The sequence below is a fragment of the Erinaceus europaeus genome, chromosome 7 (assembly GCF_950295315.1).
Source record: "Erinaceus europaeus chromosome 7, mEriEur2.1, whole genome shotgun sequence".
Taxonomy (NCBI): Eukaryota; Metazoa; Chordata; class Mammalia; order Eulipotyphla; family Erinaceidae; genus Erinaceus; species Erinaceus europaeus.
This window is the reverse complement of record NC_080168.1, coordinates 26,219,023-26,242,972: the sequence shown is the minus strand read 5'-3', so window position 1 is coordinate 26,242,972 and position 23,950 is coordinate 26,219,023. Positions and strand designations below refer to the sequence as shown.

At 41.9% G+C, this 23,950-nt stretch overlaps 1 protein-coding gene across 6 annotated transcripts in view; it reads right to left on the bottom strand.

Moving 5' to 3' along the window:
- The window catches only part of PLEKHM3 (pleckstrin homology domain containing M3), a 138,612-nt gene extending 114,950 nt beyond the window's left edge, over window positions 1-23,662 (bottom strand). For 3 of the 6 annotated variants that reach the window (XM_060194052.1, XM_060194047.1, XM_060194051.1), the window contains exon 1: window positions 23,532-23,662. The gene's annotated coding sequence lies outside the window, so the exon portion shown is untranslated. Of the gene's footprint in view, window positions 1-15,830; window positions 15,905-19,752; window positions 19,818-23,531 lie in introns of all 6 variants that reach the window. The other 3 variants (XM_060194048.1, XM_060194050.1, XM_060194049.1) reach the window with 2 other exon arrangements.
- Window positions 23,663-23,950: the final 288 nt, after the last annotated feature.

Sequence of the window (23,950 nt, the reverse complement as noted above, 5' to 3'; positions counted from 1 at the left end):
CGTGCAACCCTACTTCACCACTCCTGAAACTTTCCCCCTGTAGGTGGGGACCAGGGGCTTGAGCCTGGGTCCGTCCACACTGGAATGTGAGCGCTTAACCAGGCGCATCACCGCCTGACTCCTACAACCTACTCTTTGTTGGAATTTCCTCTTCAGGCTGTGGAGCTCTCCAATTTGCTATAGTACATGAGCATGACACCAAGTGCAGCTTTTACAAATAAACACCTTTTGCTAGCTTGCATAGTAATTTGATTCATTCTTGCTTTAGGGTTTAATTTAAAAAATAATAACATATTCAGAGTGGCCAAAATGTGAAGAGTAACTTCCTCTAACAAAGTGGGTGTTATGTGGTTTGCCCCAACACAAAACTGGAAATCAAGAGTTAATTAGAACTGTGCTCTAAATCTAAACCACACACGTGCTGGGTGGCCTCTGGCAAAAACTATTTAAACTCTGAGTGCCTTGCTCAACTACCTGTATCCAATAAAGCTGTAATATCAAATTGCTTTGGCATAGGGATCATTCATTAGGTAGCTGTCTCAACATGCTACTTAAAAATGTAAATCGCTGTGTAATTACAGAGCACGTCCCTGGACTCACCCATCCGACAACCACATGCTCCATGGTCTCTCCCTAGAAAGATTCATCAGCCCAAAAAAACAGCAGAGTCAGCAGCCAACTATTGGTAATAAACTAGTCTCCAGCCTAACTCAATGAAGTAGACACTCTTTTACATGATTTCTATACAGGAAATCCTTTCTGCGAAAAAGGCTATTTCCCCTGTTTAATAAGCTGAGGCCCACAAATCAGTTTGGGAGTCAGAGTTCAAGCCACAGCATCGCATAGACGCAACAAAATGCAACAGGATGGCGAATCAGTGTATTGGTATTTTCTAACAAGGAAACCTGCTGTTTACATGCTCATTAGGCGAGGCTAATTAACAGGATGAATACAGCAATCCTCCCACACGGAGAAATAATTAAACATAAGCAAGAGTATTGGCCTGGTTCACACACAGATGCTGTGTTCTCCACACTGAATGGAAAAAGTGCTGACTCCCTCCCACTTGACTAGATAGCTTATAATCAGACTTTAATGATTGCTGGGAAGGTGAGTGGGACCATGGCGTTTAGCTGGACCATAGAGAAAACTGCAATGCCAAAGACAGCTTTGATAGACAGTTTCTATCAGTCCATAGTCAAGCATGAGTCAAGGGTGGATTATAAGGACAGTCAGCTCACATGGCTCTCACATGCTCTTCACTTGGGGTAAGGTTGCGATGAACTGAATTTTTTTTTTTTTTGGAGTCACAAGATGTAAAAGACCCACCACAAGATGATCTGACCCTACTAAGATGATCTTTCTGGAGCATGGGTCTACAGGGTTATGATTTTCCATGGCACTTTATCAAAAAGACAATGTAAGTTATGTTGATGAAACACAAGCACCCAAAGCAGCCAGGAAGCCAGTGTGAACCTTAGAAGAATAACTCAGGAGTCCTCAGATGAGAGGCACAGCTAGAAACGTTGCAAAATGTTACTCGAATAGGCCTGAAGAGAATGTCAAATGGCTATGTTACATCCAGTTTTAATGAGTGAGGAGTGAGAAGTGTATACACAGGGAGAGTAATATTTCAAAATAATGGGGGTGGGATCAGGCAATACGACACCTGGTTGAGCATGCATGTTACCATGCACAAGGACCTGGGTTCAAGCCCCAGGTCTCCATTGCAGGAAACTTCACAAGCAGTGAAGCAGTGCTGCAACTGTTTCTTTCTCTCTCCCTTTCTAATTCTCTCTTCTCTCAATTTCTCTCTGTCCTATCAGGTAAGAAAAATAATTTTTAGAAAGAATAAAGAGTCATAATGGATATGTGTTTTTCCTAGTTCTAAATGTCATAAATGTTCATAGGAACTCAGAAAAATAATAAGGAATATAAGAAAGAAAGTAGTCAGTTATGACCTCATGACTCAGAAAATAATCAGTTGTGACATTTTGGTCCAAGATTTAGTCAGAATCCGGATATATGCTGGGCCTATTCTCGGCTTAAATACAAGCTCAAAAAGTGGGGGCAAGTGGTGGTTAAGTGCACACACTACAGTATGCAAGGACCAGGGTTCAAGCCCCCAGCACCAAGTGCAGGAGGAACGTTTCATGAGTGGTGAAGCAGGGCTGCAGATGTCTCTCTCCCTCTCTCTGTCCCTCTCCCCACTCAATTTCTCTCTGTCTCTATCCAACGACAAATAAATAAAATGTATAAGCTCAAACAGCAAGTACCAGTAAATACTAACCTTAGAAAGAAGGAAACAGAGAGACGGGTGGTGGTGTACCTGATTGAGTGTACACATTACCATACTCAAAAGCCTGGGACCAAGCCCCTGGTACCCACCTGCAGTAGGGAAGCTTCACAAGTAATGAAGCAGTACTGTGGGCCACTTTCTTCTCCCTCTCCCCCTCTGTCTCCCCCCCCATCTTTATCTAAAAGTAAACAAAATACTTTTTAAAAGAAAAATGTTCCAGAGTTCGGTGTGCCTACTTAGAACCTAACAGCCAGGCACAAGTCCCTATAGGAGTGAACCTCTTCAGCTATCCAGTCACCTCCTTGTTACACACCCACTAGTGCTTTACAAGTCATGGTCCTCCTGGACACTATTAACCAGTCCCTCCTCAAATTTTCCCTTCAAGCGTTTGATAGGATATCTGTCTTCTCACTTTTAGTCCCCATCTTCTCCCTTCCTTCTGATCCCCTCATCAAACAGGGGACTCCCTGAATGATATTTCTTTCTTTATATATTTATATGTATTTATTAGCAAAAGGGATAGGAGGAGAGAGAAAAGACCAGACATCATTCTGGTACATGTGCTGTTGGGGATGGAACTCAGGACCTCATGCTTGAGAGTCCAATCTTTTATCCACTGCACCACCTCCCAGACCACCTATATGATATTTCTAACTGGTTCCTACATGGCAAAATAAATCTCAACTTATCTGAAATCGCACTCAGCTATGTACTCAAGAAATATTTCCTGATTGCTCAGTATGGGCTGGGCATTGTTCTATGTATCGAAGAGATAGGAACAAATAAACCCTTCAGGGAAGTTTCCTGTGATGACAAGGTCTGACTCTTTAACCTGACACACTCTAAGTTCTTTCACACTCTTGGTTGAGTTTGCTTGTACACTTTCATACTGTTCTAACATGATAAACTTTTACCCTCAAAGCTGGACTATTATTATTCCAACTTTATACTTACACAACTTCTCTGAGCTACCCTTTGCCCACTTCTTCTTTATTCAATATTTTGTATTTATTAATGAGTAAGATAGGAGGAGAGAGAGAGAGAGAGAGAAAGAACCAGACATCACTCTGGTACATGCGCTGCCAGGGATCAAACTCAGGACCTCCTGCGTGAGTCCAGTGCTTTATCCACTGCACCATCTCCCGGACCACTGCCCATTTCTATCTACTCAAATTTTACCTTCTCTTCAAGCTCAAAGGTTATTTTCTTCCACGAGCTTTGTTCTGTCGCCCGCAATGCAGTTTTATCCGGTAAAGCGAATGATTAGAGGTCTTGAGGCCAAAACTATCTCAACCTATTCTCAAACTTTAAATGGGTAAGAAGCCCGGCTCGCTGGCGTGGAGCCGGGCATGGAATGTGAGTGCCTAGTGGGCCACTTTTGGTAAGCAGAACTGGCGCTGCGGGATGAACCAAACGACGGGTTAAGGCGCCCAACGTGGGGATTAAACCAATGCCCCGAAGGCAGGGTGATCTCAGACAAAATGATTATGTAAATAGACCATAGCATCAAGCAATGGAGCAGGGAGGAGCTGGCATAATGCCCAACACTAGCTGGTATGAGGCATGTTGCTTAGTCCCTTACATCTCATGAGTCTGATGATATATAATGGTGATATTATAATTCCCCCTTTACAGAAGATGCAACTGAAACTCAAAAATATCAGTCACTTGCTTGAAGTTACATACCTATCGTATTAAGCTTATAAGTAAGAACAACAATCCTACTATGTTTCACTTGTATGACCCTTACTAAGCCTACGACTATGGCTAACACACAAATGGGTGGTTGGGAAGTACCAACAAGTGAATGTCTAAATGAAACGTATTGTTTCAATAACACAGACACAGAGAAATATATAATTTCATTATGGTTTTCTGATATATATATGTATATATCACTGTAAGTTTATTTAAGTGAAAATTTACATGCTGGAGCCGGGTGGTGGCGCACCTGGTTGAGTGCACGCATTACAGTGTCCAAGGACCCAAGTTCGAGCCCCCAGTCTCCACCTGCAGGGGAGAAGCTTAGCAAATGGTGAAGTAGGGCTGCAAGTGTCCCTGTCTCTATCCATCTCTATCTCCCCCTTCCCTCTTGATTTCTGACTGTCTCTATCCAATAAATAAAGATAATTTTTAAAAAATTTTAAAGAAAATTATTTAATAAAAAATTTACATGCTTTCCAAAACACTATGTTGACTATAGCTTTTAAATGTTTTTGGGGGGCTGGACAGTAGTGCACCCAGTTAAGAGCACATAGAACTAAACATAAGGACTGGCATAAGGATCCCTGTTCGAGCCCCCGGCTCCCCACCTGCAGGAGGGATGCTTCAGAAGCAGTAAAGCAGGTCTACAGGTGTCTGTCTTTCTCTCCCCCTCCTCTCTCAATTTCTCTCTGTCCTGTCAAATTTAAAAAAAAAAAAATGGCCTCTGAGAGCAACGGATTCTGAGCCCCAGCACTAACCCTGGCGGCAACAAATCAATAAATGTTTTTTCTAGGTAGAACAAGTTTCCAAGCTACTGAATCACATGGCGATTGTGAGAAGTAAAAATTATGATTATCAATAGGCAGGCAAACAGAACTCAGGTTGTAGGTGTAATCTTATAATCTTGTAAACCACTAATAAAAATTGGGGGAGGGGATGGTTGGGATAGATAACATAATGGTTACACAGAGAGACTCTCAAGTCCCAGGTTCAATTTCCCGTACCACCATAAGCCAGAGCTGAGCGGTGCTCTGGTAAAAAAAAAAAAAAAAAAAAAAAAAAAGGAATAAAATTAGGGAGAGTAAGCTAAATCATATGGCAAAGGTCAAATAACAAAAACCTCATTAAGACTTCTATAGAAACAAAAGCATCAGGGGCCAGGTGGTGGCGCACCTGGTTGAACGCACATGTTACGGTGCGCAAGGACCCAGGTTCGATCCCCTGATCCCCGCCTGCAGAGGGAAAGCTTCACAAGTGGTGAAGCAGGGCTGCAGGTGTCTCTCTCCCTATCACCCCCTTCCCTCTCAATTTCTGACTGTCTCTATCCAACAGATAAATATTTAATAAATAAATAAATAAAAGCATCATGGTCCGGGAGGTGGCACAGTGGATAAGGCTTTGGACTCTCAAGCATGAGGTCCCTAGTTCAATCCCCAGTAGCACATGTACCAGAGTGATATCTGGTTCTTCCTCTCTCTCTCTATCCTATCATTTCTCATTAATAAATAAATACAATCTTTAAAAGAAATAAAAAGAAACAAAAGCATTTATGTAGCACTCTGGGATTATTTTGTAAATCACTCCAATAAGTACTGTGGTTATTCTCATTTTCTAGTGAGTTAGAGCTCAAACTATAATACTAGTAAAGAGATGTTTCCTTTAAAAGGCCCCCTAGTCAATGAATTTCAAGCATTTTTATCACATCCCTTCATTTCTTTATAGTTTGCCACTTGTAAAACCACTGAGATATTTGACGCTGCAACATGCTTCCCCAGAAACAGAAGTAAATGTAAGCATGACACTTCAAATTTATGACTGATTGGCTACTGAAGGCTGTATGTTATTATGCCCTCATGTCAACCACTACACTGGAAAGTCAAGGCTCCTGCTTGGGAAACCCATTTCATAAAACCACCAAGTGTTCTTAGTGTAAGTTTCTTAAAATACAGACACCATACTTTCCCTCTACATTTCTTTTCCCTGACAAGGAATGCTGATTTACAAACAATAAGAACCAGTCAAATTATCTTCCTCCTAGGACAGGGCTGAGGAAGGTGAAAATTTCCACCATAAGATACACATTTTGCTAGAGTCAACCTCCAGCTGCAAAAGGAAATAACTAACAAGTACATATCCGTGAAGGTGCCATCTTCAGCCAAGTCAGCTGACCTACACTGGATGCATGCCACACCACAAGCACCAGGGTTAGGGCTACCCACAAGTAGGTAGACAGACAACCAGATATGCAATATACTCAAGAAGAGGTATTGCTGTAGCATTAGACTCAAAGGCATCACCTAGCTAAACGATTAAGTTTGAATAATGAGAGCTGTGTTTCCTAACCAATGCAGACTGAATTTCATCCCATGTTTTCACACACAGTTCCTTAAATTGAATCATCCTATGAAAACATGCTGTGGTTTTCCTGAGAATAATTATCGTCACATGCTATGTTTAGTATTTGGTTTATAAACATTTGATAATCTTTCTTTTTTAAAAAAGTTTTTTTTTAATTTTTAATTTTATTTATTTTATTGGATAGAGACAGAAAGGAAGAGAGAGTGGTCTGAGAGATGGTGCAGTGGATAAAGCACTGGATTCTCAACCATGAGGTCCCAAGTTCAATCCCCAGCAGCACATGTACCAGAGTGACGTCTGGTTGTATCTCTCTCCTCTTATCGTTCTCATGAATAAATAAATTCTTTAAAAAAAAAAAAGAAGAAAGAAAGAAAGGGAGAGAGACAGAGAGACACCTACAGCCCTGCTTCACCACTCACAAAGCTTTCCCCTGTAGGTGGGGGCTGGGGCTCAAACCCAGATCCTTGTGCATTGTAACATGTGTACTTCACCAAGTGCATCACCACCCAGCCCTGATAAGCTTCTTTCTAAATACATATAATAGTCTCCACAGAGAGAGGTAAATAAAGTAGCAGGACTATCTTAATGATGAAAGAGAGACCAACACAACTCATCTATGAGTTGAAGGGGGGGGGGGGTTGAGACAAGAAATCCCTGAGAGCCCTGTCTGTTGAGTCCCATGAGCCATCCCAGTGTAATTACCTTTTAAATCACCTACCACTGTTGAGTGGCCGTAGTGTTATAAGGACCACAAACAAGGAATAAATATATTGAATTCAACCCACATTTGGATCACCCAAATGTGAGTTTGCTTATGGGACAAAAGTATGACAACAGGAAAAACAAATATTTATTACTCTTCCTCCTCCTCCTATTATTATTATTTTATTGGTGAGTCAAGGGTTAAGGATTTTACACCTTCCTTGGCAGGCTTTTTTATTTATGGTGAAATACAGAGAGACATCACAGTACCTGAGTTTTCCCTGGTATCATGGCACTCCCCTGTGGCAGCTGGGTAGCTATCTCCAAGCCAAAGAACATGAATTTGTGACACCAGGAAAGAGTTCATGTCTCAGCACTGCCTTTAGAGCCAAATGGCTTCAGCAAGTCAAGCTGACTCATTTTCTTGGTTTATCTTATCTAATCTTACCTTCAAAATGAAAATCCTGTCAATGCCTGCTCTCCTTTACCTTAGAATTGTGAAGCACAAATGTGGAAATTTCTTCCTAAAATCCAAAACAGGTCTGTACTGTTTTGGTTAGAAGTTCGCTGAATCCTAACACAACCACTTATACTCAACAAGCCTTTGAAAAGATGGACCAAGTTTTCAAATACAGTGTTAGATGCTAGAGACACAAAGCACAGCTCATGCCCTTGAAGAGCTTAATAGACGGCAGGAAAATAATACAAACCCTAAGAGTGAAAAAGAGTCGCAATAGAAATATGTATATACAAATTTGATGGGAAAATAAATAAGGAATCATCACCAACAAGAGGTAATAAAGGTTCTTAAGCGGCAACATGGTTAAATGACACCTTAACAATATACAGAGAGACAGGACTTCAATTGAAAGAAGCCAAAGACAAAGGAAACAAACATATAAACAAAACTAAGCACACCAACTCTTGAAACAGTGCTGCTTCTGGCATAAAGCTTTTAGCACAGTAATCGATTCAGGTGAACTAACAATTGCACAAACAGAAAATACAAGAGCAGAGGACCTCTTTACAAGCTGAGCCAGTCTTTCAGACTCACAGAAACATCCCTGATTAACAGAAGGCCTTTGTGGATGGCTGGGAGGCATGTCATGAGAAAGGAATAGCTGCCTCACTTCCTGTTGACTTTAATTCCTTAAGTCCCTGCAACTGACTAGTTAGAGAGAGAATGCTCCCATCTTTAACCTTCAGAGTCTCAGAGAGCTAGTGAATTGGCACATGTTCACAAAGCTGCTTTCTATCAACAGTCAATGTACAAAAGAAGAAACTAACTTCAATGAACAAAAGAAGAAACCAACTGCCATCTTTCGATTCTACATGTGAACGTCAAGAAAGAAAGAAAGAGAGAGAGAGAGAGAGAGAGAGAGAAAGAAAGAAAGAAAGAAAGAAAGAAAGAAAGAAAGGAAGGAAGGCATTCTGATAGTACTAGATACAAGATAAGGTCTCAGCAAAAGGCAACTCACTTCTTACTTGAAAAAAGAGACATACTCAGTGGTGACAGGCTGCATCCATGACCTTTCACTTCACAGATGAGGCCGAATCTATGACAAAGACCTTGACTATGAAGCAGCCTCTCACTAATTTGGTCAGGAAACAAGCTAGATTGGCAAAGGAAGACAAAACACTGCCTTTGACCCTCGAAGATAAGGACAAAGTAAGGCAAAATAACAGGATGAATCTTTACTACTTTATTATATGCAACAAGGCCAGAAAAATCTCTGGCTAGTATGCCAGACATAGAAAAAGCTTAGAAAAATGTGAAGAAGATAAAAAGGAACTACATTTCCACCCCCCAACTCTGAGTTTAAATTTCTTAGTATGGACTACTATTACTACAGAAACAGTTGTTGTTCTGAGCTGGCATTAGGATGATTGGCATATGATCACTGTCATTCAGCTGACCTGCATCATCAACAAAGACAATGACAATGACTACTACACTCAGCTCCTTTAAGATGTCCTACAGAGTGGTCCGGGAGGTGGTGCAGTGGCCAAAGCACTAGACTCTCAAGCAAGAGGTCCTGAGTTCAATTCCCAGTAGCACATGTACCAGAGTGATGTCTGGTTCTTTCTCTCTCTCCTCCTATCTTACTCATTAATAAATAAATAAATAAAATCTTTACAAAAAATCCCTAATCAACGAAGATGTCCTACAGAGGACTCCTTAAATATAAATGGGACATGTAAAATGTAGAAGGACATACTAGATAAAATGTCTTTTTTATATATATATACCAGAGCACTCCTCAGCTCTGGCTTATGGTGGTGGTGGGTTTCGAACCTGGGCCTTTGGAGCCTCAGGCATGAGAGTCTGTTTGCAGAACCATTGTGCTATCTACTCCCGCCCAATAAAAGGTCTTAAAACAAAATAAAGGCAGTGCTTTTAGCACTTAAGCCAAAACCAAGATTAAGAAGGCCATACCTAATATTTATTGAGTATTTACTAAAGGATCTGTCATATCTATCAAATAAATTTTCTTTTATTATTCTATTTTTCTTACTTATTTATTTTTATGAATTCTAGGGTTATCCTAGGTTAAGCCCTTTATCTGTACTGTTATTAGATACAACTCCCCCCCTTAGAAAGCTGCTTTACAACTTAAAGAAATGAAGTTATTAATAAAAAGTTAGTGCCGGGGTCAGGTGGTTGCACACCTAGTTAAGCACACACACTACAGTGTGCAAGGACCTGGGTTCAAACCCCTGGTCCCCACCTGCAGGGGGGAAAGCTGAGTGGTAAATCAGGGCTGCAGGTCTCTTTCCATCTATCTTCCCCCTCTTCTCTCAATTTCTCTCTGCCTCTATCCAATAATTAATAAATAAAATATAAAATAAATAAAGTGAATGCCCAAGGTAATATGGCCAGTGAGTGGGGGGGGGGAGTCTTAATGCGCCTATAGTTACATAGGACAGTTGATAGCAAATTTGAAAACATACACTTTGTGCTTTGAATGGTAGTGCTATGCACTTGCAACTTTAATATTTATTTATTTTTGCCTCCAGGGTTATTGTTGGGGCTCCATGCCTGCACTATGAATCCACTGCTAATGGAGACCATTTTTCCCATTTTTGTTGCCCTTGTTGTAGTTATTATTGTTATTGTTGTCATAGCTATTGTTGTTAGATAGGACAGGGAGAAATCGAGAAAGGAGGGGAAGTTAGAGAAAGATAGACACCTGCAGACCTGCTTCACCACTTGTGACGCGACTCTCTGCAGGTGGGGAGCTGGGAACTCGGACCAGGATCCTTAAACCGGCCCTTGCACTTTGCGCTATGTGCGCTTAGCCTGCTGTGCTACCGCCCCACCCCCTAATATTTATTTTTGAAACTGTTTATTGAGGCTGGAGAGATAGCACAATGGTTATGTAAAAGACTATCATGCAAAAAAAAAAAAAAAAAAAGACTACCATGCCTGAAGTTATGAGGTCCCAGGTTCAATTCCCCATATCACCATAAACCAGAATTGTGCAGTGCTCTAGTCTCTCTGTCTCTGTCTCTCTCTCTGATTTAAATATATGTATGTCTCTCTTTCACTGAAATATGATACATAAAATATTTTTAAAATAAAATAATGTCTAGGGGTTGGTCAGTGCAGCCCCTCATAGAATGCACATGCCCCAGTGCTCCAGGACCCAGGTTCCAGCTCTGCAGGGGGGAAGCTTCACAAGTGGTAAAGTAGTTCTACGGGTATCCTTCTTTCTCTCTTCCTCTCTGGATACCCCTTCTCTCTCAGTTACTTTCTATCTCTATCCCTCCAAAATAAATAAATAATAACATACAAAAAATAAAGTGTGTTTGTTAGTCCTGTGACTCAGAATGTTAGCTGCAAAGTACTATCTTCAAGCAGGGGAATAGATCATATTAAATTTGCCAAAATAAGTCAATAAAACCACCCATGTAATGCTTCTGTGTTATTATAATTCTCTAAGGGAATGGTGAATGAGAGATCCCTAAGCAAACAGAGTTACGATTCTTAGTAACTTTGAACACATTGCATGGAAAATGTATAACAGAATGTCCACAGCTTCATTTAGGCCAAACAAGTGTTCTTGCAAATGTTTACATAGTCCTAGCTACCCAAACCTTTTACTGGTATTTCCCTAAGACATCATTTTCCGGGTGTCAGGCGGTAGCACAGCGGGTTAAGTGCACATGGCACAAAGTGCAAGGACCAGCATAAGGATTCTGGTTCCAACCCCCAGCTCCCCACATGCAGGGGAGTCGCTTCACAGGTGGTGAAGCAGATCTGCAGGTGTCTGTCTTTCTCTCCCCCTCTCTGTCTTCCCCTCCTCTCTCCATTTCTCTCTGGCCTATCCAACAACAAAGACAGACAACAATAATAATCGAACAACGACATCAAGAACAATAAAAACTACAACAAGGGCAACAAAAGGGAAAAAAAGTAAATAAATATAAGAAACAAATAAAAAAAAAAAAGGCATCATTTTCCAATTAGGCAAAAACCCTTGTAAAAAAAAAACTTTTTTAAAAGAAACTCTGTAAATAAGTGTTTCTGTCAAAAGAATTTAAATAGTTTCAAATTGGATGTGACTGCAGACAATTCAAGCATATTTTAACTATGAGTGAATGCATATCCAAATAAATTTTCTCCTTTTTTAATTCTATTTTCCTTTTTTATTTATTTATATATTTTTATTGCCACCAGGAGAGATAAATATTCAGGTGTATGGGGTTCAAACAACCAACCTGACCCCACAATTTTCAGTCTTATTTCTTTTTTTAAACAAGTTTTTAAAAATATTTTTTATGTAATTTGGATAGAGACAGAGAAGCGGAGAAGGAGAAAGAGAGAGACCTGCAACACTGCTTCACCACTTATGAAGCTTTCCCCCTGCAGGTGGGGACCAGGGCCTTGATACCTGAGTCCTTATGCACTGTAAGGTGTGTGCTCAATCAGGTGCACCATCACCTGACCCCCCCCCCCCAGTCTTCTTTCTTAAGGCGACTAAAAGATTATATGCTGGGGGCCAGGTGGTGGTGCACCTGGTTGAGCACACATGTTACAGTGTACAAGGACCCAGGTTCAAGCCCCCAGTCCCCACTTGCAGTTGGAAAGCTTCAAACTACTTTTGGAACATAAAAGATGGAATTAGAAAAACCTAAGCTGAATCCTCTGTGGTCTACCACCAGATGTGTGATTCTGGGCAAGTCACTTGAACCTGAATTCCATTTATTTTGACATAGGTCAAATGATGATATGTGCTCCCCAGATGTTGTTTTGGAGCGCAAATCTAGTGGTCTAATACAGGGCTTTGTCAACTCCAAAGCAGCACAGAGGATGCCAGGGGTCTGTGTGGTACCAAGGGAAAGGCCAACACATTTCTCCTTTTTGTTTAAAAAATATTTTTAATTGATTTAAGTGAGAAAGAGAACATAGGGCCGGGTGGAGGTGCACCTGGTTGAGCACACATGTTATAATGTGCAAGGACCCAGGTTCACGTCCTCGGTCCCCACCTGCAGGGGGAAAGCTTCATGAATGGTGAAGCAGAGCTGCAGGTGTCTCTCTGTCTCTCCCTCTCTATCCTCCATTTCCCTCTCGATTTCTGGCTGTCTCTATCCAATAAATAAATAAAGATAATAAAAAAAATTTTTAAAAAGGAAGAGCACAAGAGCATCACTATCACATAGGGCATGATGGGGATGTAACTCAGGTTCTTACACTTGTCAAGCCTCTGCTCTTACTACACCAACAGACTGGTGGAGAGAATTGTGACAGCAGCCAGTTTAGGAAGCTCTGAAATAAGGTTTTAGTCTACTGCAGGGGTCCTTCTGTATTGTTCTAGGCAGCTTGAGTTGCTGTGCACTGATTGGCTTTTCTGGTGGTCTTGGGCTAAGGCTTCCCTTGCAGTCCCACCACCACCCCGTTCTCCCCTTCTCCTGTTTTTCTTCTCAATGTCTTTAAATCTCCTGACTCTATCTCTCACTATTCATCCATCCCCCCACTACTCATCCATCCCTTCCCAAAAGCAATCTAACTCGGCCCCAGATAAAACTGTGCGAAGGACACTAACAATTTCCTGGTTGCTAAACCCAGGAGATGTTCACTCCACTCTTTACATGGCTCTCACAAACTCACTGATCTGTTTCTTTTGGTATTTTTCATTTGTCTCTGGATGCTCCTTCCTTTCATTCTCCTCTGCACTCCAACTCCTATGCCTAGATCACAAACGTAGGTATGCCTCCATTTTCCCCATAACCTTCCTGTTTATTTCCTCTTCTGACCAAGTGATCCTCTCCATTCTCACAACTACAGCTGCCTTCCCTGGAGTGGATGAAGGTGGAACGTTCTCCTGACCTCTAGACTCCTAGGCCTCTTGGATTCCCTAATGCCTAATATGCACACAATCAAGCTCTTCATTTACGCCTCTGACTGCCCCTCCTCCTGGCATTCTCCAAGTAATGAAGAAGCCACCCAGAAGGAGGATGAAGCCACCATACTTGGCCATTCTGTCTCCCTCACTCACAATCACTCCCAACTAGCAAGATATGATAATAGACCACTACTAGATCTGCCGTTTCTCCTTAGCTGCCTTATTTCAGACACCATCACCCCGTCTTCCTCCTTTCAGTCTTGCCCTCTCTTGACACATTGGCCATACTGCAACCAAAGTGGGCTTTCTAAATATGTAAATATATAAAGCCTACTATGTTAGAGATAAACTCTAAGAGCTCTTCTTCTACAAGAGCTCAAGACCACTTACTTTCTGAAGCTCCCCTCTTAATTCACACCCCATCCACCATCACACATGTGCTGATTCTAATTCAGACTTCAGATTTCAGTGGAGGTATCACTTCACCCCTGGACCTCCCTTCATCCTCATGTGTTTCCGGAGCACTGTTTTCCTTATAATGCTTTTCACACTGCAAATACGGCCTTTTGACTTTGTCGCCTCCACTGGACTATAGACTTCACGAAGGCAAGGACTTTGCCTTTCTGTTCAAGGTTGTGTTCCTTGTTCCTTGTTGAAGAGTTGTGTTCTATGACACAAAATAAGTGATATCTGATTACTGTAAAAAATGGCGACTAATCCCTAGCACTGCAAAAACGGTATCATCTGTTTTCCATCTACACCATGCCTCGGCCTCGTGTGAGCTTAATGTGCAGCTTGACGATACAAGAATCCGGCATGAAGCCCAGCCAGTCTATCTTGGCGTTACTCTCGATCGCACCCTGTCATTTCATTTCACGAACATCTCATAAAAACTGCAGCAAAGGTGGGCGCGAGGAATAACATCATTACAAGACTGGCCAGCTCCTCATGGGGCGCGAGCGCTTCCACACTACGATCATCTCTGGCATTATGCTATTCCACTGCAGAATACTGTGCCCCAGTATGGTTCTGTAGCCCCCATGTCCACTTGGTCGATTCCAAATTATATTCCTCCATGAGGATAATTTCTGGAACCATCCATTCCACCCCGGTTCCATGGCTGCCAGTTCTTAGCAACATCGCCCCGCCAGATATTCGTCGGGATGCGGCATCATCTAAGTTCATTTCCCACGTCTACGCTCGACCGGACCTGCCAATATACGCGGATATCTTCGCCCACCCTGTCCAACGCTTGACGTCTCATCACCCAATCTGGTCCCCTACGCCTACACTGAACTTCTCTGTTCCAGTCTCTTGGAAACAGAGTCAGCAGTCAGCTGAGGTAAAGAACAAACACCTCATCACAGACCCCTGCAAGTGTCAACCCGGCTTTGACCTAGCACGTTATGATTGGGCCCTCCTCAATCGCTATCGAACAGGCCATGGCCGGTGCGCCGCTATGTTCCACCGCTGGGGAGCCAGAGACGACCCGAACTGCCCCTGCGGCTACAGACAGACTATGACCCACACAGTCAACGACTGCCACCTCTCCAGATTCAAAGGAGGTCTCGAAACTTTACATCAGGCTCAACCTGACGCTGTTGACTGGCTACGGAAGAAGGGCAAACGCTAGAAGAAGAAGAAGTGCGCATTGCTCTTGTCCAATCAGTGAATTCCTGAGGTTAGGAGAGAACTGCACTGAGAATGTGAAAGTGCTAATAAAAATGGATCCACATAGTCTGGGAGATGGCACAGTGGATAAACCATTGGACTTTCAAGCATGAGGGCCTGAGTTCAATCCCCAGCAACACATGTACCTGAGTGATGTCTGGTTCTTTCTCTCTCCTCCTATCTTCTTCATGAGTAAATAAATAAAATCTTTAAAAAAAAAAAAAAGATCCAGAACATGAGGGGTCAGATTAAATAATTATGTTCCTAGGGTCCAACAGCTGCTGGTTACATTTCTAATGCTTTTCTAACCTATAAATACCTATTAAACCTCATCTCAATGGACTTATGTGAAATGGGGCAGTTTTAGCCTGTACTTAATTATATTCGTTACACTCATCAACTAGGAAATTAATAGCTATCATACTCATGAATGTGTCAAAAATTTGAGAATTCAATTTAAAACACATAGCTCTTGTGGTCCAGGAGGTGGAGCAGTGGATTAAAGCATTGGACTCTCAAGCTTGAAGTCCTATGTTCGATCCCTGGCAGCACATGTATCAGAGTGATGTCTGGTTCTTTCTCTCTTTCCTCCTATCTTTCTCATAAATAAATAAATAAATAATTTTTTTTAATTTACATTACCCAACTGAATTGTTTTGCCTGTCCTCTCTGGATTTTGACTCTGGTTTTCGTCCATAACTCAAATTACCATCAAGTTATTACACTCATGGCCTGAATAAATTTCTTACCTCATTGTCAGTGTGAAGAGAAATTATATGGACTCTTTATCATCTGTGTAGTCGGGTCCCCAGTAGCCAGTGTACTAACGTGAACATAATGCACATGAAATTAACTACTGACAGCCATGTTATCATACTTTCACTCAGTACTCAGTTTTCTAAATCATTTGACTTACATCAGAAAAACCTGGGGTGAGATTATAGCTCAGCTACTAACAAACCAAACACCAAATTCAGCATCAAAAAAGGAAAAACGACTGTTAGGGGTCGCCAACTGCATAACTGAGGCCCCAGAGGCCACAGGTTTAATCCCCAGCATTGCCTTAAGTCAGAGTTGTTCAGTGCTCTTATCATTTCTCTCTCCCTTGTTATTCTTTCAATCTCACACTGGGTTGGGGAGATAGCATAATGACTAGTTAGAAAAACTTTCAAGGCTGAGGCACCAGCTTTAATCCCCAGCACCACCATAAAGAAGAGCTGAACCTGACTTTATTAGAAAAAATATATAATGGGAGTAGATAGCATAATGGTTCTGCAAAGAGATTTTCATGCCTGAGGTTCTGAAGTCCCAGGTTCAATGCTCTGCACCACCAGAGCTAAGCAGTGCTCTGATAGAAAAAATTTATGTGTGTGTGTGTGTGTGTGTATAATTTAAAAAGGACATTTAGAAGTACAAATAGGTGTAAGTGTGACTTAGAAAGGAAAAGAAGACAGGACTATGAGGAAAAAGGGAAAAAAATATATAATTATAGATAGATAGTTATAGAAATAAGTCATCCTATATCTGTGACCTTGGGAGAACTGCTGTAGCTTCCAATGGAGAGATTGGGGATACAGAACTCTAGTGGTGGGAACAATGCAGAATTATACCCATCAGTGACTATATTCATAATCAGTATTAGTCACTAGTAAAATTAAAGTTCCAAAGAGTTAAAAATCGATCCCTAATAAAAGAAATATATGTATCATATATATATATCATTCTCCTTTTTTCATAGTAAATAAATAAATCTTTAAAAACTAAATATAAAAGAGAAAAAGAAAAATACAATTCCTTGTTGGGTATCCCATCACACATTTTAAGGAGCTAACAATCCATGTGCAGAAAACCAGCATTTGTACCAGTACCCAGTGCAGCAACTATGGGCTTGGGAGGGGAAAGTTCAAACAGGAGTCAGTGGGGAGGGGGTGTAAAAGCAGCAGCAGTGGCCTGGTGCTCCTGGGAACCCCGTAGAGTTGGACAATTTTTAAAAGTCTACAGTGTTCCGGGAGGTGGTACAGTGGTTAAGGCACTAGACTCCAAGCATAAGATCCTGAGTTTGATCCTGGGCAGCACATGTACCAGACTAATGTCTGGTTCTTTCTCTCTCTCTCTCTCTTCCTATCTTTCTAATAAATAAATAAAAATTATTTTAAAAAATGTATTTTTAGAAAAGTCTACACAAATGATCTGACCTTCCCTATGAGATCCAGGCTCCAACCAAACAGGACTTTTTTTTTATTATTATTACATTTAGGGGGTCGGGCGGTGGCGGAGTGGGTTAAGCGCATGTGGCGCAAAGTGCAAGGACTGGCGTAGGGATCCTGATTCGAGCCCCCGGCTCCCCACCTGCAGGGGCGTCGCTTCACAGGCGGTGAAGCAGGTCTGCAGGTGTCTATCTTTCTCTCCCTCTCTGTCTTCCCCTCCTCTCTCTATTTCTCTCTGTCCTAACCAACAACGAACAACATCAACAATGGCAATAATAATAACCACACCGAGGATACAACAACAAAGGCAACAAAAGGGGGGAAAAATGGCCTCCAGGAGCGGTGGATTCATGGTGCAGGCACCGAGCCCAGCAATAACCCTGGGGGGAAAAAATTACATTTATTTACTTCTTTTCCCTTTTTTTGCCCTTGATGTTTCTCATTGTTGTTGTTATTGTCGTTGTTATTGATGTCATTTTTAGATAGGACAGAGAGAAATGGGGAGAGGAGGGGAAGACAGGGGGAGAGAAAGACACCTGCAGACCTGCTTCACCGCCTGTGAAGCGACTCCCCTGCAGGTGGGGAGCCTGGGGCTGGAACTGGGAAACTTTTGCAGGTCACTGCGCTTTGAGCCAAGTGTGCTTGACCGGCTCCCCAAACAGATCTTCTGAAACTAGTAGTTAAAATGGAATCCATCTACTTGACTGCTTCTTTAAAATGCAAATTCAAGGGGTCAAGTGTTGATGTACCCAGTAGAGCACATATATTATCATATGCAAGGACTGGGGTTCAAGCTCCCTCCCCCATCTGCAGGGGAGAAGCTTCACAAGCCATGAAGCAATACTGCAGATATCTCTATTTATCTCTCTCTTTATATGCCCCTTTCTCTCTCCATCAAAAAGGAAAGAAAAGGGGGGGCTGGGCGGTAGCGAAGTGAGTTAAGCACACATGGCGCAAAGCTCAAGGGTTGACGTAAGGATCCCATTCGATCCGCGGGCTCCCCACCCTAAGCAGGAGTCGCTTCACAAGCAGTGAAGCAGGTCTGCAGGTATCTTTCTCTCCTCTCTGTCTTCCCCTCCTCCATCGATTTCTCTCTGTCCTATGCAACAACAGCTATGACAACAATAACAGCCACAAGGAGGGCAACAAAATGGGAAAAATGGCCTCCAGGAGCGTGGATTCATAGTACAGTAGTACAGGCACGGAGCCCAGCAGTAACCCTGGAGGCAAAAAAAAAAAAAAAAGGAAAGAAAAGGGGGCGGAGGAGTGACCACCAGAAGCAGTAGATTAGTCGTGCAGTCACTGAACCTCAGTAGTAAGCCTAGTGGCAACAATAAAAGAAGTACTTTTTTTTTTTACTGCAACACATTTAATTCTCTATTAAATTGATAACCTCCAGAGAAAACACATATGCTAAAAGGAATTATGTTAAGTGTGCTAAGTCAGAAAGAGAAAGACAAATATGGGATGATCTCATTCATAAACAGAAGTTGAGAAAGAACAGAAAGGGAAACGGAAAGCAGAATCTGACTGAGTTTGGAGTATTACACCAAAGTAAAAATCTCTGGGGGTGTGGGGGAGGATAGATTCTCAGCTTCACTATAGGTGGGTTGAGGTAGGAACATAGACCTTTGGTGGCAGGAATGGTGCTAATATACACTCCAAAAGAAAAGTTAAAAAAAAAAGTCTGGAGAGACAGCATAGTGGTTATGCAAGAGACTTTCACACCTGAGGTTCTGAGCTCCCAGATTCAGTTTGTTTGTTTGTTACCAAAGCACCGCTCAGCTCTGGCTTATGTTGGTGCAGGGGATTGAACCTGGGACTTTGGAGCCTCAGGAATGAGAGTCTTTTTGCATAACCATTATGCTATCTACCTCTGCCCGAGGTCCCAGATTCAATCCCCAGCACCACCTTAAGCTAGAGCTGAGCAGTGCTCTGTAAAATAAATAAATAAATCTATTTATTTATTCCCTTTTGTTGCCCTTGTTGTTTTAATGTTGTAGTTATTATTATTGTTGTTATTGATGTTGTTGTTGTTGGCTAGGACAGAGAGAAATGGAGAGAGGAGGGGAAGACAGAGAGGGGGAGAGAGAGATAGACACCTGCAGACCTGCTTCACCACTTGTGAAGCAACTCCCTGCAGGTGGGGAGCCGGGGGGCTCGAACCAGGATCCTTACGCTGATCCTTGCGCTCTGTGCCACCTGAGCTTAACCCGCTGCGCTACCGCCCAACTACCAAAATAAATCTTTTTTTTTTTTTTAAGAACCCAGTTCTAGGGTTGGAGAGATAGTATAATAGTTATGCAAGAAGCCATGCCTCGGGATGAGATATTCCTAGCACCACCATAAACCAAAGCTGAGCAGCTCTGGTTAAATTTGAAAATAAAAAATGCAGGTTGTTAGGAGAATCCATCAACAGTTCCTGTGCCCTGTGTCTGAATCTCCAGTTTTCCTGCTGGACAACCTCAGCAATTCTTGGCCTCACAGTCCTCAGGGCTGCCCCGGTTCCTTCTCAGCTGGACCCTCCATCTACAAAACAGCAATAGAACATAGAGTCCTTTCGCAGTTTCAGATGGCTCTGATTTCCACAGCTAGAGAAAGTTCTCCATTTTTTCAGGCACCAACTGATCAGATTGGGTGCATCCAGATCGTTTCCCACATTCAAAGTCAACTGTGTCCATAGAACTAAGAGCAATTGGGAGTCGGGCGGTAGCGCAGCGGGTTAAGCGCAGGTGGCACAAAGCACAAGGACTGGCCTAAGGATCCAACAACGACGACATCAATAAAAAACAAGGGCAACAAAAGGGAAAATAAATTTTAAAAAATTATTAAAAAAAAAACTAAAAGCAATTAAGAGATTGATGTTTCATCATATTTGCAAATTCCAGGGATTAGGGCATGTACTTTTGGTGTAGAGGCACTTGTTTTTAATTTTGCCTGCCACAGGGTCTTAGGTGTTGCTTCTTATAATTTGTTTATGCTATTTATGTTAATTCTTAATTGCACAATTTTACCAGACAAATTATTCTTACTGGTGACGGCTTGAAGTTGCTTCTTCACAAATGCAAAGACAACTGTGAAAGAAACAGCTGTATGCTACAGAATTTAAGTATGGGGCAGGAGTAGATATCATAATGGTTATGCAGACAGACTCTCATGCCTGAGGCTACAAGGTCCAAGGTTCAAACCCCCACCACCACCACCATAAGCTAGAGCTGAGCAATGCTCTGGTAAAAAAAAAAAAATATATATATATATATATATATGTATATATAATTTAAGTATTGTTATATGGGAAACTGGGCAATGTTATGCATGTACAAACTATTGTATTTACTGGTGAATGTGAAACATTAATTCCCCAATAAAGAAATAAAAAAAAAAAAGAATTTAAGTACAATGTGCACCTGGTTGAGCACAGATATTATAATGCACAAGAACCCAGGTTCAAATCCCTGGCCTCAACCTGCAAGGAGGACTTTCACACAAGCGGTGAAGCAGTGCTGCAGGTCTCTCTCTCCCCCTCCTCTCTCCCCCTCTATCTTCTTTCTTTTCTATTTCTTCTTCTTATTATTATTATTATTTATTTTTAATATATATTTTTTACCCGAACACTGCTCAGCTCTGGTTTATGGTGGTGCAGGGGATTGAACCTGGGACTCTTAAGCCTCAAGCATGAGAATCTCTGTTGTTTTCTTTTTAAAAAATTTTTAATCTTTATTTATTTATTGGATAGAAACAGCCATAAATCGAGAGGGAAGGGGGTGACAGAGAGGGGGAGAGACAGAGACACCTGCAGCACTGCTTTACCACTTGCAAACCTTTACTCTTGCAGGTGGGGACCTGGGGCTGGAACCTGGGTCCTTGCTCACTGTAGCATGTGCACTCAACCAGGTGTGCCACCACCTGGCCCCATGAGAATTTCTTTGCACAATTATTATGCTATCTACCCCTGCCCTTTCTCTTTCTATCCAATAAATAAATAAAATAAAATACTATAGAGTTTAAGTATATAACTGCTAACAATGGTGTTTAATTATGAGTAAATACACATTATTATTTTTTTATTACCTCCAGGGTTATCCCTGGGGTTTAATGCCAGCACTACGAATCCATTGCTCCTTATGGTCATTTTTTTTTCCTTTTTTACTTTTTCTATTCTGCTTTATTTTTACTTGACAGGGCAGAGAAATTGAGAGGGAACACAGAAGACAGAGAGGGCGAGAGGAAGATAGATACTTGCAGACCTGCTTCAATGCACATGAAGTGTCCAACTCCCACTTCTTCCCCCACCCGCGACACGTGAGGAGCACAAGCTCGAACCTAGATCCTAGCGCACAGTGATATATATGTGCACTTAACCGAGTGTGTCACCACGTGGCCCCAATCTGCATTTTTTAAATATACAGTTCAGTACTGCTAACTACATTCACACTATTGTACAATCAATCTCTAGAGCCCTTGGTGTGCAAAACTAAAATATTATATCCATCTAACATGACTCCATGTACCTCTCTCTTCCAGCTCCTTGCAACTGCCATTCTTTCAATGCTGGTGTGTTTTCATGTGTTTATTAACAAATATGAAATTAGCATCTACTATGTGTGCTATTCAACGCACTGCCAAAAATATGAACTCACTGAATCCTCATTCTCACCCTGTGATATTAGAGCTATGATTAACCCCATTCTAAAGACTAGAAAACAAAGCAAGCTAGTAGCCCAATGTCATACAAAGGACGTTGCTATGCAGGAAACTGGACTTAGATAGTCTGGTTTTAGGCATCCTGCTATGATCAATTATACTGCAAGAATATTTATCACAGTGACAAACTCATTAGTTGTTAATATTCTGTCTTTCATATAAATGATTTTAAAACATTTCTCTATGTATATTTTAGTCTAATATTCTACCACTTAAAAGTTAGAATATGTGACCAAGATAACACATCTTGCTGCACAGCACACATAGTACAAAGCGCAAGGACCCACGCAAGGATCTGGGTTTGAGCACCCGACTCCCACATGTGGGGGGAGGTTCTCTTCACAATTTGTGAAGCAGGTCTGCAGGTGTCTATCTTTTTCTCTCCCTCTCTATCTCCCCTCCCCTCTCAAATTCTCTCTGTCATATGCAAAAAAAAAAAAAGGGTTAAAAAAGAGAATGTATGCATAGAGCCCAGCTTTGGTTAAGGCATTTTCTTGAAGTGAATGAAACAAGACTTGCCTTCTATTTTATTTTAGCTACAACTATAACCTTCTGTGTCATTTTATAAGAAAACACCTTTTAATTAATACAACACACAATTCACTGTGATTAATAAACTAAAACAGTAAAGACATGTCTTTTTTTCTCTCTCTATGGAAGAAAAAAGAAGAAAAACATCCAACCCCACGAACAACTGCAAAGCTCAATCTCAGTCTAACTTGGTAAATTCACATCTGTCCTGTAAACTATAAATCTAGACACTCGATGTGTCATTCACCTGTCCTTCAATAGCTCCGTGTTGATCTGTATTATTTGAGAAGTGAGTCTAAAATGTCCTGATCCTGGTTTTTAGCCTAGTAATTTTTCTCAAAGAAGACCAAATCATGTTTGCCATCATCCATCCATCCATCCATCCATCCATCCATCCATCCATCCATTCATTCATTCAGTGTCATTTACTGGACCTTTCAAAAGAGCTGAGTCAACAGAACAATCGTTGTTTCTTTTAGAGACCCAGTTTGACATGAGTTAAAAACTCTGTTGAGGTTTGGTTTCTAGGACAGGAAGAGAGAGAGGGAGAGAGAATGGAGGAAGGATAGAAGGAAAGACAGAAAGAAAGAATTGCACCTGCTTTCTAATTCTAGACCTGATGCGTTAAAAAAGAAAGATGGAAGGAAAGAAAGAAAAAGAAAATACAGAATTGCACCTGCTTTCTAATTATAGACCTGATACATTAAAAAAAGAAGAAAGAAGGAAAGAAAGGAAAAGAAGGTAGAATTGCACCTGCTTTCTAATTATAGACCTGATTCATTAAAAAGAAGACAGAATTGCACCTGCTTTCTAATTATAGACCTGATGCATTCAAAGAATAAGAAAGTGAAGGAGGCATCACGGAGCCCCCGCCTTCCCCCATCACCTTGCTGCGAGCTCCGCCGTGCAAGCGCAGCCGTGTCGCCAGCAGGCGGGCTGCGTGCAGCGCCGTCACCCCGCGCTCTCCCCCACCGGCCGTCAGGCGGCACCCAGCCGGCAGACACTCACCGAGGAGGCCGGCGCTTCTCTCCCCCCACCTGCGGCCACTCCAGTCAGCTCCTCGCCAGGGTTTGCCCGGGGCAGCTCGCCGGCCTCGGCCTCCGGGTGACAACCGGCCCAGCCACCGACCAGCCCCGCCCCGCTCTCTGTTTACAAGCGTTCCAAGCATTCCTACTGTTAAATGCTTCCCCCTCAGCAGCTGGAAAAGCGAAACCGGGACACACAAGGTTCCAGGTCATGTCACTTCTCCTCCAGGGACCCAACAAGCAGACGGAACTGGACCACACCCTCCAGGCCTCCTTGATATTTTGTTTTCCTGTAGATGTATAAAACACTGACTTATGCTCACTGTCCCTATCAATTCCAGAATGGATTCTTGATATTGGGAATTTTTTTAGTTGGTGCATTCGAACTCTTTTTTTGTTCTT